Raw genomic sequence first — 12236 nt, 5'->3', positions numbered from 1 at the left:
CCCTTTCAATAATTGATATTGGAGCCGTTGGACATTTCATTAAAAAAAAAAATCCTTGACCTAAACCTCACATCTTAAACATAAATTAGAAAGGATTGTGGATCTGAATGTAAAGCACAAAACTATAAAACTTCTGGAAGTATAGGAGAAAATCTTCATGATTTTGGGTTAGGTAAAGACTTCTTAGACATGACACCAAAAGCACAATCCATGCAAGAAAAAATTTTATAAATTGCACTTCATCCAAGTTAACAACTTTTGCTCTAGACAAGAAAAATGAAAAGACAACCTATAGATGGGAGAAGATCACATATCTGCTAAAGGTCTTATATGCAGAATATAAAATGAATTTTAAAGCTGAAGAAAACAAGGGAATTCCCTGGGGATCCAGTGGATAGGACCCTGTGCTTTCACTGCCAAACAGCACAGGTTCAATTCCTGGTCGAGGAACCTTAAGATCCTGCAAGCTGCGTGGCATGGCCAAAAAAAAAAAAAAAAAAACCCAAACTAAAAACAAAACAGAAACCCCCTCAAACAAACAAAAAACCCAAACTGAACAAAACAAAATGAAACCCAAGCAACCCAATTTAAAAATGGGTAAAAGATATTCATACAAAGGAGCTTTTACCAAAGAGAATATAAAGATGGTAAGCATGTACATGAAAAGTTGTTCAATGTTATTAGCCATTAGGGAAATGGAAATTAAAATAACGAAACTGCTACACAATTAGCAGAACAACCAAAATAAAAAATATGCTAATGATACCAGGTGCTGATGAGAATACAGAGAAACCGAAACTCTCTTATGGTGCTGATAGGAATGCAGGATGATATGGTCACTCTGGAAAGTGATTTGTCAATTAGTCAGAAAGAGAAAAACAGATATTGTATATTAACACATATATGTGGAATCTGAAAAATTTGGTATAGACAATCTTATTTACAAAGCAGAAATAGAGACACAGACGTAGAGGACGTAGGTATGGATACCAAGGGGGATAAAAGGGGGTGGAATGAATGGGGAGATTGGGATTGACATATATACACTATTGATACTACGTATAAAATAGATAACTAATGAGAACCTACTGTATAGCATAGGGAACTCTAGTCAATGCTCTGTGGTGACCTAAATGAGAAGGAAATCCAAAAAAGAAATATATATATACGTATACCTGATTGACTTTGCTGTACAGTATAAACTAACACAATATTGTAAGGCAACTATACTCCAATAAAAATGTAACATAAAAATTTTTCTTATAAAGTTAAGCATGGCAACCCCAGTCCTATGTATCTGCCTTAGAAAAAAGAAATTTATACTTACATAAAAACCTGTGCAACAGTATTAGTAGCAGCTTTATAGTAGTAAAAAAACTGGAAACAATCCAGACGTCCTTCAACAGGTGAATTATAAACTGGTAAATCCATGCAATATGAAAGTACATTAAAAAGGAAGAAACTAGGGGACTTCCCTGCTGGTGTGGTGCTTGAGACTCCCCACTCCCAATGCAGGGGGCCTGGGTTTGATCCCTTGTCAGGGAACTAGATCCCACATGCATGCTGCAACTAAGAGTTTGCATGCCACAACTAAGACCTGGCACAACCAAATAAATAAATATTAGAAAATAAATAAAAAGGAAGGAACTGTTGATCCACACAGCAGCTTGGGAGAATCTCGAAGGCATTATACTGGATGAAAGAAGCCACTGTGGAAAGGTTATATACTGCATGATTCCATTTATATGACATTCTCAAAAAAGCAAACTATAAGGAATGAAGAACAGATCAGCAGTTTCTAGGGATTATTGGTGGAGAGATGAGGTGACTGTCATGGGAGTTCAGTGGAAATGTCCTGATTAGAAATATAATCTTGAGATATCTCACTATAGAGTTGATACATGTGTATATATATATTTTTGCACATGGATTGCCATGGTTGCAGATCCTGATTTACAATTCTTTTTTTCTAATAAATAAGTTTTTTCTATATTTTTTTATACGGCAGGTTCTTATTAGTCATCAGTTTTATACACATCAGTGTATACATGTCAATCCCAATCGCCCAATTCATCACACCACCACCCACACCCCCCGCGGCTTTCCCCCCTTGGTGTCATTACATTTGTTCTCTACATCTGGGTCTCAATTTCTGCCCTGCAGACCGGTTCATCTGTACCATTTTTCTAGGTTCCACATATATGCGTTAATATACGATATTTGTTTTGCTCTTTCTGACTTCACTCTCTATGACAGTCTCTAGATTCATCCACGTCTCAACAAATGACCCAATTTTGTTCCTTTTTATAGCTGAGTAATATTCCATTGTATATATGTACCACAGCTTCTTTATCCATTCGTCTGTCTGTCGATGGGCATTTAGGTTGCTTCCATGACCTGGCTATTGTAAATAGTGCTGCAATGAACATTGGGGTACATGTGTCTTTTTGAATTGTAGTTTTCTCTGGGTATATGCCCAGTAATGGGATTGCTGGATCATATGGTAATTCTATTTTTAGTTTTTTAAGGAACCTCCATACTGTTCTCCATAGTGGCTGTATCAGTTTACATTCCCACCAACAGTGCAAGAGGGTTCCCTTTTCTCCACACCCTCTCCATTTGTTGTGTGTAGATTTTCTGATGAAGCCCATTCTAACTGGTGTGAGGTGATACCTCATTGTAGTTTTGATTTGCATTTCTCTAATAATTAGTGATGCTGAGCATCGTTTCATGTGTTTGTTGGCCATCTGTGTGTCTTCTTTGGAGAAATGTCTATTTAGGTCTTCCACCCATTTTTTGATTGTGTTGTTTTTTTGATATTGAGCTGCATGAGCTGCTTGTATATTTTGGAGATTAATCCTGTGTCCATTGCTTTGTTTGCAAGTATTTTCTCCCATTCTGAGGGTTGTCTTTTTGTCTTGTTTATGGTTTCCTTTGCTGTGCAAAAGCTTTTAAGTTTCATTAGGTCCCATTTGTTTATTTTTGTTTTTATTTCCATTACCCTAGGAGGTGGGTCAAAAAAGATGTTGCTGTGATTTCTGTCAAAGAGCTTTCTTTCTATGTTTTCCTCTAAGAGTTTTATAGTATCTGGTCTTACATTTATGTCTTTAATCCATTTTGAGTTCATTTTTGTGTATGGTATTACGGAGTGTTCTAATTTCATTCTTTTACATGTAGTTGTCCAGTTTTCCCAGCACCACTTATTGAAGAGACTGTCTTTTCTCCATTGATCATAGGTGCGTGGGTTTATCTCTGGCCTTTCTATCCTGTACCACTGATCTATATTTCTTTTTTTGTATCAGTACCATACTGTCTTGATTGCTGTAGCTTTGTGGTATAGTCCGAAGTTGGGGAGACTGATTCCTCCAGCTCCATTTTTCTTTCTCAAGATTGCTTTGGCTATTTGGGGTCTTTTGTGTTTCCGTACAAATTGTAAAATTTTTTGTTCTAATTTTGTGAAAAATGCCATTGGTAATTTGATAGGGACTGCATTGAATCTGTAGATTGCTTTGGGTAGTATAGTCATTTTCACAGTATTGACTATTCCATTCCAAGAACATGGTATATCTCTAAATCTGTGTCATCTTTGATTTCTTTCATCAGTGTTTTATAGTTTTCTGTGTACAGGTCTTTTGCCTCCTTAGGTAGGTTTATTCATAGGTATTTTATTCTTTTTGTTGCAGTGGAAAATGGGATTGTTTCCTTAATTCTGTTTCTGATCTATCGTTGTTAGTGTGTAGGAATGGAAGAGATTTCTTTTTTTTAAATATTTATTTATTTATTTTTGGCTGTGTTGGGTCTTAGTTGCAGTGTGCACGCTCTTTATTGTGGCACACGGGCTTTTTGTTGCAGTGTGAAGGCTTCTTTCTTGTGGTGCACAGGCTCCAGAGCACATGGGCTCAGTAATTTATAGCACACGGGTTCTCTAATTGAGGCACTCTGGCTCAGTAGTTGCAGCGTGCAGGCTTAGGTGCCCTGTGGCATGTGGGATCTTAGTTCCCTAACCAAGGATTGAACCCATGTCCCCTGCATTGGATGGTGGATTCTTAACCGTTGGACCCCCCCAGGGAGGTCCCAATGCAAGAGATTTCTGGGTATTAATTTTGTACCCTGCAACTTTACCAAATTCATTGATTAGCTCTAGTAGTTTTTTGGTGTCATCTTTAGTATTTTCTATGTATAGTGTCACATCATGTGCAAACAGTGACAGTTTTACTTCTTTTCCAATTTGTATTCTTTTTATTTCTTTTTCTTCTCTGATTGCCATAGCTAGGACTTCCAAAACTACGTTGAATAATAGTGGCAAGACTGGACATCCTTGTCTTGTTCCTGATCTTAGTGGAAATGCTTTAACTTTTTCACTGAGAATTGAGAATGATGTTTGCTGTGGGTTTGTCATATATGGCCTTTATTATGTTGAGGTAGGTTCCCTTTATGCCCCCTTTCTGGAGAGTTTTTATCATAAATGGGTGTTGAAGTTTGTCAGAAGCTTTTTCTGCATCTATTGAGATGATCATATGGTTTTTATTTTTTATATATTTTTAAAATGTTTTATTTTATTTTGTGTTTGGCTGCTTGGGGTTTTAGTTGGGGCATGTGGGATTTAGTTCTCTGACCAGGGATCAAACCTGGGCCCCCTGCATTGGGAGTGTGGAGTCTTGACCACTGGACCACCAGGGAAGTCCCGGTTTTTAGTTTTTAATTTGTTAATATGGTATATCACATTGATTGATTTGCGTATATTGAAGAATCCTTGCATCCCTGGGATCAATCCTACATGATCATGGTGTTGGATTCTGTTTGCTAGTATTTTGATGAGGATTTTTGAGTCTATGTTCATCAGTGATAATGGTCAGAAATTTTCTTTTTTTGGTGATATCTGTGTCTGGTTTTGGTATCAGGGTGATGGTGGCCTCATAGAACGAGTTTGGGAGTGTTCCACCATCTGAAATTTTTTGGAAGAGTTTGAGAAGGATGGGTATTAGCTCTTCTTTAGATGTTTGATAAAATTCGCCTCTGGGGCTTCCCTGGTGGTGCAATGGTTAAGAGTCTGCCTGCCAAGGCAGGGAAAATGGGTTCGAGCCCTGGTCTGGGAAGATCCCACATTCTGCGGATCAGCTAAGCCCATGCGCCACAACTACTAACCCTGTGCTCTAGAGCCTGTGAGCTACTACTGATCCCACGTGCCACAACTACTGAAACCTGCGTGCCTAGAGCCTGTGCTCCTCAACAAGAGGAGCCACCACAGTGAGAAGCCCGCACGCCGCAATGAAGAGTAGCCCCTGCTTGCCTCAACTAGAGAAAGCCTGCACACAGCAACGAAGACCCAATGCAGCCCAAAAAAATGAATGAATAAAATAAATAAAAAAAAGAATTCACCTCTGAAGCCATCTGGTCCTGGACTTTTGTTTGTTGGAAGAATTTTAATTTCAGTTTCAATTTCATTACTTGTGAGTGGACTGCTTATATTTTCTATTTCTTCCTGGTTCAGTCTTGGATGGTTGTACCTTTGCAAGAATTTGTCCATTTCTTTCAGGTTGTGCATTTTATTGGCATATAGTTGCTTGTAGTAGTCTCTTATGATGCTTTGTATTTCTGCGGTGTCAGTTGTAATTTCTCCTTTTTCATTTCTAATTTTACCGATTTCAGTCCTCTCCCTTTTTTTCCTTGATGAGTCTGGCTAAAGGTTTATCAATTTTGTTTATCTTCTCAAAGAACCAACTTTTAGTTTTATTGATCTTTGCTGTTGTTTTCTTCGTTTGTAGTTCATTTATTTCTGCTCTGATCTTTATGATTTCTTTCCTTCTACTAACTTTGGGGTTTCTTTGTTCTTCTTTCTCTAGTTGCTTTAGGTGTAAGGTTAGATTTTTTATTTGAGATTTTTCTTGTTTCTTGAGGTGAGATTGAATTGCTCTAAACTTCCCTCTTATAACTGCTTTTGCTGTGTCCCATAGGTTTTGGGTCATCGTGTTTTCATTGTCATTTGTTTCTACGTATTTTTTATTTCCTCTGATTTCTTCAGTGATCTCTTGGTTATTTAGCACAGCACTGTTTAGCCTCCATGTGTTTGTGTTTTTACAGGTTTTTTTTCCTGTAATTGATTTCTAATCTCATAGCATTGTGGTCGGAAAAGATGGTTGATATGATTTCACTTTTCTTAAATTTTCCAATGCTTGATTTGTGACCCAAAATGTGACCTATCTTGGAGATAGTTCTGTGTGCACTTGAGAAGAAAGTGTATTCTGCCACTTTCAGGTGGAATGTCCTATTAATATCAATTAAGTCTATGTGGCCTATTGTCTCATTTAAAGCTTGTATGTCCTTATTTATTTTCTGTCTTGATGACCTGTCCATTGGTGTAAGTGGGGTGTTAATCCCTCCCCCACTATTATTGTGTTACTGTTGATTTCCTCTTTTATGCCTGCTAGCATTTGCCTTATATATTGAGGTACTCCTATGTTGGGTGCCTAAGTATTTATAATTGTTATATCTTCTTTTTTGGATTGATCCCTTGGTCATTATGTAATGTCCTTGTCTCCTGTAACATTCTTTATTTTAAAGTGTATTTTATCTGATATGAGTATTGCTACTCCAGCTTTCTTTTGATTTCCATTTGTATGGAATATCTTTTTCCATCTCCTCACTTTCAGTCTGTATGTGTCCCTAAGTCTGAAGTGCGTCTCTTGTAGACAGCATATATATGGGTCTTGTTTTTGTATCCATTCAGCCAGTCTGTGTCTTTTGCCTGGAGCATTTAATCTATCTACGTTCAAGGTGATTATCGATATGTATGTTCCTGTTACCATTTTCATAATTGTTTTAGGTTGGTTTTTTTGGGTCTTTTTCTTCTCTTTTGTTTCCTGCCTAGAGAAGTTCCTTTAGCATTTGTTGTAAGGCTGAGTTGGTGGTGCTGAATTCTCTTAGCTTTTGCTTGTCTGTATTTATTCGTCAAATCTGAATGAGATCCTTACTGGATAGAGTAATCTTGGTTGTAGGTTTTTCCCTTTTATCACTTTAAATATATCCTGCACTCCCTCCTGTCCTGCAGAGTTTCTGCTTAAAGATCAGCTGTTAAACTTATGGGGATTCCCTTGTATCTTATTTGTCACTTTTTCCTTGCTGCTTTTAATATTTTTCCTTTGAATTTAAATTTGTTAGTTTGATTAATATGTGTCTTGGTGTGTTTCTCCTAGGGTTTATCCTGTATGGGACTCTGCGATTCCTGGACTTGGGTGGCTGTTTCCTTTCCCATGATAGGGAGGTTTTTGACTATAATCTCTTCAAATATTTTTTCAGGTCCTTTCTCTTTCTTTTCTTTTGTGACCCCTATAATTTGAACGTTTGTAAATCTAATGTTGTCCCAGAGGTCTCTGGGACTGTCCTCAATTCTTTTCATTCTTTTTTCTTAATTCTGCTCCTCGGCAGTTATTTCCACCATTCTGTCTTCCAGCTTACTTATTCGTTCTTCTGCCTCAGTTAGTGTGGTATTGATTACTTCTAGAGTATTTTTCATTCAGTTTTTGTGTTGTTTATTAGTGTTTGTTTGTTCTTGAGTTCTTCTAGGTCTTTCTCAAACATTTCTTGTATTTTCTCCCTCCATGCCTCCATTTTATTTCTGAGATTTTGGATCATCTTTACTATCATTACTCTGAATTCGTTTTCAGGTAGGTTGCCTATTTCTTCTTCATTTCTTTGGCCTTATAGGTTTTTACCTTGTGCCTTCATCTGTAACATTTTTTTGTCATCTTAGTTTTTTTTTTTTTTATGGATGGGTCTGTGTTCCTGTCTTAGAGGTTGTTTGGCCTGAGGCATCCAGCACTGGAGTTTGCAGGCAGTTAGGTAAACCTGGGTCTTGGTGCTGAGATGAGGACCCCTGGGAGACCTCACTCTGATTAATATTCCCTGGGGTCTGAGATTCTCTGTTAGTCCAGCGGTTTGGACTCAACACTCCCACCACAGGGGCTCTGACTTGACCCCTGGCCTGGGAGCCAAGATCCTGCAAGCCACATGGTGTGGAAAAAAAGGGAGGGAACAAACAAAAAGGAGCAGAATAATAACAAAGAATAAAAAGTAAAGTTATAAATATAAAATATTTATTAGAAAAAATAAAAATATAAATGAAATAGCAAGGTAAAACTGAACCACAACAGCAAAAAAAAAAGAAAGGCTGTGGGGGGCGGGGCTTAGGTGGGGTGGGCAGGGCCTAGGCTTGGTGCTGCCAGAAGGTGCTGGGAAATGCTGGCCCGTTCTGGATTCTCCTATCCCCCGAGGGTCTCTCTTCATTCCCGCTGATCTTCTCACCATGGGTGGGCCCCTCCCTAGCATGGGAATGCCTCTTCTCCCCCAGCCACCCCTCAAGGGCACCCATCCTGTCTGGCCTCCATTTCCCCTTCCCCCTTCCTCCCCCCACATCCTAGTTGATCACTTGGGGGTTCCTCCTGTCCCCTTATGTGTCTAAGGGCCCCCACCAGCGCCCGGTAGGTGCCCTAGTTGTGTAGAAACATTTTGATTGATCATTACAATAAGTTTAAGTATCATCTGTAGGTATACAAGTTTATACAATATTATTGACTATATTCCTTATGCTGTACATTACATTCCCATGGCTTATTTATTTTATAACTGGAAGTTTGTACCCCTCAATCCCCTTCATCTATTTTGCTCACTCCCCAATTTTCTCCCCTCTGGCAGCCACAAGTTTTTTTTTGTTTGTTTCTTTTTGTTTTGTTTGTTCATTTATTTTGTGTTTTAGATGCCATATGTAAGTGAAATCATTTCGTAATTTTTTTTTTCTATCTGACTTGTTTTATTTAGCATAGTACTCTTTAGGTTTATCCATGTTGTCACAAATGTCAAGTTGTGTTTCTTTTTTATGGCTGAATAATATTCCATTGTGTATACGTGTGTGTGTGTGTATCACATCTTTTTTATCCATCCATCTATTAATGGACACTTAAGTTGTTTCCATATTTTGGCTATTTTAAATACTGCTGCAATGAACATAGGAAGGCATATATCTTTTCAAGTAAGTGTTTTTGTTTTTCTTGGATAAATATCCAGAAGTGGAGTTCCTTGGTTGTATGGTAATTCTATTTCTATTTTCTTCACACTTTGGCATCTTTTAGTACCCAGTCCTTACTCATGTTTACCTGATTTTCTCGAGAAAAAATATATTTATTTCTTTTAGGTAATATTTGTTTATAACACTGTATGTTTCATGTATACAACATTACATTTCCACTTTTGTATACATTGCAGCATGCTCACCACCAAAAATTTAGTTTCCATCTGTCATCATCAAATTGCCCCTCTCTTACCTATTTAGCCCTCTCCTCCCATTCCTTCCCCTCTGATAACCACTACTTTGTTCTTGGCATCTGTATGTTTGTTTTTGTTTGGTTTGCTTTGTTCGTTTTGTTTGTTTGTTCATTTTCTATATTCCATAATATGAGTGAAATTATACAGTATTTGTCTTACTCCATCTGGCTTATTTCACCTAGCATAATACTCTCAAAAGGGCCAACCATGTTGCAAATTGCAAGATTTCATGTTTTTTTAAATGACTGAATAGTATCCCATTGTTTATATATACCACATCTTCATCCATTCATCTGTTGATGGAACTTAGGTTTTTACCATATCTTGGCTATTGTAATATAATGCTGTGATGAACATAGGGGTGCATATATCTTTTTGAATTAGTGTTTTCATATTCTTTGGATGAATAAACAAATGTGGAATAGCTGGATCATATGGTAGTTCCATTCTTATTTTTTTGAGGAATCTCCATACTGTTTTCCATAGTGGTTGCGCCAATTTACATTCCCACCAAACAATGTATGAGGGTTCCCTTTTCTCCACATGCTTTCCAACACTTGTTATTTCCTGCCTTTTTGATAATAGCCATTCTAAGAGGCATGAAGTGATATCTCATTGTGGTTTTGATTTGCATTTCCCTGATGATTAGTGATGTTGAACACCTTTTCATATTCCAGTTGGCCATCTGTATGTCTTCTGGAAAAATGTCTATTCAGATCCTTGGCCCATTTTTATTGTTTTTTTTTTTTTTTTTTTTTTTGCGGTGCACGGACCTCTCACTGTTGTGGCCTCTCCCGTTGCAGAGCACAGGCTCTGGACATGCAGGCTCAGCAGCCATGGCTCACAGGCCTAGCCGCTCCGCGGCATGTGGGATCTTCCCAGACCGGGGCATGAAGCCGCGTCCCCTGCATCGGCAGGCGGACTCTCAACCACTGTGCCGCCAGGGAAGCCCCCTTTGCCCATTTTTAAGTTGGATTTTTTTTTTTTTTTTAGCTGTTGAGTTGTAAGAGTTCTTTATATATTTTGGATGTTAACCCCTTATCAGATAAATAGTTTGAAAATATTTTTTCCTGTTCAGTAGGTTGACTTTTCACTTTGTTGATGGTTTCCTTTGCTATGCAGAAACTTTTTATTTTGATGTAGTCCCACTTGTTTATTTTTGCTTTTGTTGCCTTTGTTTTTGGTGTCAGATCCAAAAAAATCATCCCCAGGACCAATGTCAGGAGCTTACCACCTATGTTGCTTACCACCTATGTTTTCCTCTAGGAATTTTATAATTTCAGGTCTGAAGTTCAATTCTTACATCTATTTTGAATTAAATTTTTGTGAGTGGTATAATCTAGTGGTCCAGTTTTATTGTTTTGCATGTGGTTGTCCAGTTTGCCAGCAGCATTTATTGAATAGACTTTCTTATCCCCATTGTATGTTATTCCTGGCTTCTTTGTCATAAATTAGTTGACTACATGTGTGGATTTATTTCTGGATTCTCTATTCTGTTCCGTTGATTGATGTGTCTATTTTTATTGTATAGTATTTTCATCTATATCATTGATTACTATAGCTTTAAAATATAGTTTGAAATCAGAGAATGTGGTGCCTCTAGTTCTTCTCAAGATTGCTTTGGCCAGTTGGGATCTTTTGTAGTTCAATATAGATTTTAGGATTGTTTGTACTATTTTTGTGATAAATGCCATTGGAATTTTGATAGGGATTGCATTGAATCTGTACATTGCTTGGGGTAACATGGCTCTTTTAACAATATTAATTCTTCCAATCTATGAGCATGATGTATTTTTTCATTTATTTGTGTTATATTCAGTTTCATTCATCAAAGTGTTATAGTTTTCATGGTATAGTTTTTTCACCTCCTTGGTCAGATTTATTCCTGGGTATTTTGTTTTATGCAATTGTAAATGGGTTATTTTCTTAATTTCTCTGATAGTTTATTATTAGCGTACAGAAGTGCAACAGATTTTTTGTATATTGATTTTGTATCCTGCAACTTTACTGAATTTTTAAAGTAATTCTAGCATGTTTTTTGGTGGAGTATTTAGGGTTTTCTACATATAATATTATGTCATCTGTAAGTAGTTAACAGTTTTCTTCCTTCCTTTCACATTTAGATGCCTGTTATTTATTTTTCTTGCCTAATTTCTCTGGCTAGGACTTCCAATATGTTAAATAAAGGTGGTGAGAGTGAGCACCCTTGTCTTGTTCTTGATTTTAGAGGAAAAGCTTTCAGTTCTTCACCATTGAGTATGATATTAACTGTGGACTTTCATATATGGTCTTTATTATGCTGAACTCTGTTCCCTCTATACCCACTTTGTAGAGTTTTTATCATAAAAGGATGTTGAATTTTGTCAAATGCTTTTTCTGCATCTATTGAGATGATCCTATAATTTTTATGTTTTATTTGTTATATGATTAATGATGTTCATTTCACTCGGTAGATGTTGTTTAATCAAGACATATTTGTGAATTTTCCAGTTTTATTTTTGTAACTGATTTTTTTGTTTGTTTTTGTTTCATACCATTGTGATTGGAAAAGATGCTTGACATTTCTGTCTTTTACAATTTATTAGGACTTGTTCTGTGGTCTAACATGTGATCTGTCCTGGAGAGTGTTTCATGTGCATTTGAGAAGAATGTGTATTTCGCTGCTGTTGGATGGCATGTTCTATATATGTCTGTTAAGTTCATTTGGTCAATGTGTCATTAAAGGCTGATGCTTCCTTATTGATTTTCTGTCTGGATGACCTATCCATTGATGATGGTGGGATATTAAAGTCTCCTACTGTTATTGTACTGCTGTTTCTTTCTCCTTTTAGATCAGTTAATATTTGCTACATATTTTAGGTGCTCCTATGTTGGGTACATAAATATTTACAGATGTTACATTGTCTTGTGAATTGATC

Source organism: Delphinapterus leucas, chromosome 16 (assembly GCF_059928025.1).
Source record: "Delphinapterus leucas isolate spDelLeu-1000000601 "Yukka" chromosome 16, BTC_Dleu_Yukka2, whole genome shotgun sequence".
Classification (NCBI taxonomy): domain Eukaryota; kingdom Metazoa; phylum Chordata; class Mammalia; order Artiodactyla; family Monodontidae; genus Delphinapterus; species Delphinapterus leucas.
This window is presented reverse-complemented; position numbering follows the sequence as displayed.